At 41.1% G+C, this 6,531-nt stretch overlaps 1 non-coding gene across 1 annotated transcript; it reads right to left on the reverse strand.

The window, feature by feature from the left end:
• Window positions 1-2,389: 2,389 nt before the first annotated feature.
• Window positions 2,390-2,496, reverse strand: LOC133757219 (U6 spliceosomal RNA). Its single transcript, XR_009865596.1, has one exon. It is a non-coding gene; the product is annotated as a U6 spliceosomal RNA (small nuclear RNA).
• Window positions 2,497-6,531: the final 4,035 nt, after the last annotated feature.

The raw sequence follows: 6,531 nt of genomic DNA on the forward strand, positions 1-6,531 counted from the left end.
TTCTAGCTTGTATTTGTACCAGCAGTCCAGCAATGCAAACTATTTAAAATATACGTATTTATCCTTTGACTTAGAAGATTCAATTTTGAGAATTTTTCCCATGGAAATAAAAATAGTATCAATGCATGAGGATACAAATAAATAAGAGTGTTTCCTGAAGTATTGTTTAGAGGGAGAGGGAGAAAGGCCCCATTTGGAAACAGTAAGCACTCATTACTAAATAAATGTGATAAATCCTTATTTTGAAGCTGCATGAGGATAACTTTTAAAATGAGTTCTGTCTGTACGGGAGAACTTCCCACAGTGTTTTGGGAAATAATTGCTTTATAGCAGGAATGTATATACACAAGGTTCCATTTTTGTTAATGATCACACCATGTATTATGTACTTCTGTGCGTATGTGATTGGATGTGCATGGCGAAAAGAATGGAAGACTATACACCAAGTATCTACTGGTTACCTTGAGGGAGAAGAGATGTGGGGAGAAGGGAAGAGGAGAAGACTGGAAAAATGGAAACATGCAAATGTAGCATATGGTGTAAAACTATGCAATATTCTATATTTATGTGAACTTTGAAGAGAGGAATGAAGTAGTCTCTGGAAACTTAATGATGGTTGGTTCAGGGTTGGTGGACTATCAGGTACTTTTTGTTTGACTTCTGTGTGTGTAAGTTTTTCTTTACAATTAGTATGCAATATTTACATAAAAATGAAAAGCATCTTTCTTGTAAAGCAAATTTATTTGACGTCTACTGTGTCCCAGGAACTCCTATAGGTGTTGCTTATACATAGGTGAGAGAAGGGTACTCTAGGGTCTGAAAGCATGAGAATTGGTTCTAATGTTGGGTAGACTCCCAAAAACTTACCTAGTACTTCATTCCTTCCACTCCCTGAAGTTCATTTGGAGGAAGTAGTAAAAATTTCAAATGAAAGACATGCCCAAAAATATCTGGAACTTGTGTACAGGCTGTATACCAGAAGACTACAGTCTCAAAAAAGTAATTCCAGGGACTGGCGCTGTGGCTCAGTGGGTTAACGCCGTAGCCTGAAGTGCTGGCATCCCATATGGGTGCCAGTTCTAGTCCCAGCTGCTCCTCTTCAGATCCAGCTCTCTGCTATGGTCTGGGAAAGCAGTAGAAGATGACCCAAGTCTTTAGACTCCTGCACCCATGTGGGAGACTCAGAAGAAGCTCCTGGCTCCTGGCTTTGAATGGGCATGGCTCTGGCTGTTGTGGCCAATTGGGGAGTGAACCAGTGGATAGAAGTCCTCTCTCTCCCTCTCTCTCTGTCTCTCTCTCTTTCTCTCTCTCTCTCTCTCTCTCTCTCTCTCTCTCTCTGCCTTTCCTCTCTCTGTGTAACTTTGAATTTCAAATAAATCAATATTTTTTTAAAGTAGTTCCAGGGGCCAGCACTGTGGCGTGGCAGATGAAGCTGCCTCCTGCAGTGCCGGCATCCCATATGGGCTCCGGTTTGAGACCTGGCTGCTCCACTTCCAATCCAGCTCTCTGCTGTGGCCAAGGAAAGTAGTAGAAGATGGCCCAAGTCCTTGGGCCCTGGTACCTGCTTGGGAGACCCACATGCTCCTGGGCTCCTGGCTGTGACCTGATCCAGCCCCAGTCACTGTGGTCATTTGGGGAGTGAACCAGCAGATGGAAGACACTTCCTTTTCATTTTGTTTTTTTCCAGGTTGGGATTTATGTATGTGCTACTTGTTTTAGTCCTCTGGAAGAGTGTAAAAGAGTGGCATCACTGGTATAGCTGTTATTTTTGCCATACATGTTTTCCATAAAAATGACCAATAAAGCTTTCTTGGGCTAGTTTTCTTTGAAGAAAATTTTCAATTATGGATTCTATTAACTTGATATTAATTATTAATTTGACATAGGATGATTCAAATTTTCTATCTCATGTAAGTTTTGGAAATGAATTTTTTTGATAATTTGGCCATATTATTTCAACAAAATAATTTTTGACTTTCAATAATTCATAATATCTTCTTATCACATATCTGTACAATTTAAAGTGAAGACCCCCTTTTCAGTCCCCATATTGGTATCTGTTTGCTCTCTTTTTAAAGTTTTCTTAATCAGGCTATCTAGGGATTTAATACCTCATAATGTTTTTAAAAAGTCTGAACTTTAGCTAGTTTTCATATTATTACCTCATATGTATTCTATTTAGATATGATTCACTTCCTTTTGTAGATTCTTGGAATGAGATCTTAGACGGTTGATTTTCATCATTTCTTTTTTGCTAATATTTGTATTTATGCATTTCTTCATGAGTACTTATCTGCATACAATAGGTTTTTATTTTATTTTTATCATTTTATTGATAAAATAGATGGAACAAGTTGCATCTAATTTAACCTTACATTTTGATGAGTTTTTTTTAATGGAACAATTCACGAATTTGCATGTCATCCTTGTGCAGCAGCCATGCTAATCTTCTGTGTCTCGTTCCAATTTTAGTCTATGTGCTGTTGAAGTGAGCACCTAATGGGCTTTCACAAACTTAGAACCACCACCACTATCAAGCTATATTCAGTGCATACAAATTTAGGATTCTTACATCCTCCAGGTAAGCTGATATTTTGTCAATATTAAATAGCCTCCTCTGACAGTCTAATTTCTTTTTTTACAATCAGTTTTTGCTTTTTTTCCAATCCTAATATAATCGAGGCAATTTTCCTTTGGTTATTATTTGTATGGTATGGTAGGCAGAATTCTACAATGGTCCCCAAATTCACAGCTCCTGGTGTGCATGCAGTTCCAAGCTATTCAAACTCTAAAAACTAGGTGCTTTTGTGAAGGGATGTTACAATTTTAATTCATTTAAAAATAATTTTAATTAAGGTTCTAAGTCAACTAGCTCCAAGGAAATGGCCCTCAGTGGATGTGACATAACCAGGTGAGAACTTAAAAATGTGTTGCTCTGCTGGTGAAAAAGGTTTCATACCATGAGGAGTCAAGGTGAGACATCAGCTTTGTGGCTGACTTTGAAGATGGCGGGGCTGTGTCTCAAGGAGTGTAGGCAAACTGATGACAGAGCAGTGTTTGGACAACGGCCAGCAAAGAAACGGGGACCTAGGCTCTGCAGCCATGGGGCACTCAGCTCTGCTCACAAGTTGATGAGTTTGCACGTGGGTTCTTCCCAAGTCCCCAGGTGAAATGCAATCCAGTTGACCCCTTGATTTCAGACTTGAGACCCAGACAGTGCATTCTCAGATTTCTGACCTACACAGCTGTGAGCTAATCCACAGTTGGTGTTACACAGCAATAGAAAACATTACACTTGGTGTGTCTTTTTTGCATTCTTCTACTTTCAGCTAATCTCTGTCCTTAAAGCAGATCTCTTGTAAGCAGTATATACGTATGCATCATTTTTATCTTGTCTAATGATCTTTGTTAATTGGAGTGTTTGATCCATTTACATTTAATGTCATTGCTAGTACAGTTAGATTTAAATTTCTCATATCTTGGCCAGTGCCGTGGCTCAACAGGCTAATCTTCTGCCTTGCGGCGCCGGCACACTGGGTTCTAGTCCTGGTCGGGGCGCCAGATTCTGTCCCGGTTGCCCCTCTTCCAGGCCAGCTCTCTGCTGTGGCCAGGGAGTGCAGTGGAGGATGGCCCAAGTGCTTGGGCCCTGCACCCGCATGGAAGACCAGGATAAACACCTGGCTCCTGCCATCGGATCAGCGCAGTGCGCCAACTGCAACGCACCGGCTGCGGCGGCCATTGGAGGGTGAACCAACGGCAAAGGAAGACCTTTCTCTCTTGTCTCTCTCTCTCACTGTCCACTCTGCCTGTCAAAAAAAAATTTCTCATATCTTGTTATTTGTTTAATCTGTTTCTTCCTTTATTTCCCTTTTCTTGCTTTTCTGTACATTAACCAGAAGTTTTTCATTATCTCATTTTTTACTCTAGTCGATGTAATATATACTCACTAATTATTTAGAACAGTGGTTCTAAAAACTAACTTCATAATAACTCTGAGACATTATATGCCTTTTTCACTCTTGTTCTCTTGAATGAACAGTGAGGTTTTCCAGAAACTACATGACATGTGATATTGCAGAAGATTTAGTACAGAAGGAAATAATGATAATTCACCTATCTTAAGCCCTTGTTACAAACTTGATAGTACCCAGCCCCTCCACCTACCACCCCTGCAAAAACTCCTGTATAGAAGCCCTAACACCCAGCATCTCAGAATGTGACTCTATCTGGAAACATAATCCTGAAAGATATGATTAATTAAAAAGAGCCTGAGGATCAGCCCTACTCCAATCCAACCACTTTCCTAATAAGAAGGGGGCATTAGAACGTGGCTAGACAAGAGAGAAGCTATCAGCAACCCAAGGAGAGGAACCTCACGAGAAGCCAACCCTTCAGGCATTTTGATGTTGGACCTCCATGCAACATCCAGAATTGTGAGAAAATTGATTTCTATCCTGTAAGCCATCCAGTCTGTGGTATTTGATTACCACAACCCTGCAAACTAAGACGTTAAAGAGACATGCCAAAATGGAAAACAATGCCACTCTTTGCATCTAATTTTTTGTCTTAAAAATATTTGTATTAAAATAACATTTTCCAATATCATGTAGTGGGTTATTTTTTCAATAAATATTGTTAACTTTTATCATTTTAATTTCAAATACCAGGGCCAGCTCTGTGGCATAGCAGGTAAAGCCGCAGCCTGCAGTGCGGGCATCCCATATGGGCACCAGTTTGAGTCCCGGCTGCTCCACTTCTGATCCAGCTCTTTGCTATGGCCTGGGAAAGCACTAGAAGATGGCCCAAGTCCTTGAGCCCCTGCATCTGCAGGGGAGACCCGGAAGAAGCTCCTAGCTCCTGGCTTTGATTCAGCGCAGCTCTGGCTGTTGTGGCCAGTTTGGGAGTGAACCAGTGGATGGAAGACCTCTCTCTCTCTCTGCCTCTCCTTCTCTCTCTATGTAACTCTGACTTGGGTACTTGGGTCTCTGCCACTCACGTGGGCAACCCAGTTGAAGCTCCAGGCTTCTGGCTTTGATCTGGTCCAGCCCAGCTGTTGCAGGCATTTGAGGGGAGTAGAAGATCACTTCAAAGATTGTTTGTGTGAGTGTGTCTATGTCACTGTGCCTTTCAACAATCTCTCTCTCTCTCTCTCTCTCTCTCTCTCTCTCTCTTTCTCTCTGCCTTTCAAATAAATAAAAATTGTATGTGGGGGAAGATACCATTTTAAATAGTTAAGAGTTTCTTATATTCATTTTTCTCTAGCTACTTACTAGTTTCTCTTTGCCCTTGGAGTTTTTATGTTTCACTGCAATGTCCCTGGGTATGGACTTTGTTTTTAAATCATAGTTGAAATTTGTAGAGCTTGAGACAGTCCTGTGATGTCTTTCATCAGTGGGAATATTCTCAGCTGGCTTTTCAACTATTGCATCTGTCCCATTCCCTCTCTCCCCCTCATTCCAATTCCAATTACAGATGGGCTAGAACTCTACACTGAGTTCTTGTCATTTGCAATATTTCCCATCTTTTTTATCTTTCTGTGCATCAAAGTGGATACCTTTTGCTCACCTGTATTTCTGTCTTCTAACATCTGTTGTACTTGCTTTTAGTCTATTAAACCTGTCTTTAATTTTCATCAGTTTATTTCTGAATCTTATTTGGATTCTAATTATCTGCTGACACCCTGCATACTTTGCTCTGTTTCGCTGGTTGTTGTAGTGCTGTTTAAGTCCTTGGCTGTTAACTGCAATAGCTTCTTCACTTCTGGGTTTATTCCTATTTCCTGTTGTCTGGTCACATGAACTTTTTTTTGCATCTCCACATACCTTCCACTATTTCATTTGATACCAGAAAGTATAGATGAGACCATTGTAGGGAGCCCTAATTTTTCTTCCACCAAAGTGAGCTAAGCTTTGTTTCAGCAGTATTCTAGTGGGTCACCCCAATCCCATTGATGGTTAGCTTTGGACTTTGCTTTGGTTTTGCCATTGATCCTAACACGTGGTCCTCTTGGGACCCAATGGAAGCTCCAAGGTGTTTATTAAGCTCCTCTGACTTGGCACAGCTTGATCCTGAGTTATAATCTCTGCCTTTGCAACCTTGGGGAGCTGCTGGAATTTATGTTCATCACACTGTTTAGAAGTCAGCTAAAGATCTATGGCACATCTGTCAGTCAGCTAATGTGTGGGAATGTTCACAGAACCATTGTGCATAGCCAAAACAGGGGAACAACCCAAACTGGTGAATGAATAAATGAAATATAGTATTGCCACACAATGGAACTATATTCCCCAACAAAAGAGAATGCAGTACTGAGAAGAGCAGTAACAGAAATCCTGGAAACATGCAAAAACCAGAGGAAAGTAGTTGAATGAGCTATGTGGCAAAGCATTCTAACCTAGTTGGAAGAAGGCCAGTGCTGCGGCTCAATAGGCTAATCCTCCGACTTGCAGTGCCGGCACACTGGGTTCTAGTCCCAGTCGGGGTACTGGATTCTGTCCCGGTTGCCCCTCTTCCAATCCAGCTCTCTGCTGT

This window comes from Lepus europaeus, chromosome 3, assembly GCF_033115175.1.
Source record: "Lepus europaeus isolate LE1 chromosome 3, mLepTim1.pri, whole genome shotgun sequence".
NCBI lineage: Eukaryota > Metazoa > Chordata > Mammalia > Lagomorpha > Leporidae > Lepus > Lepus europaeus.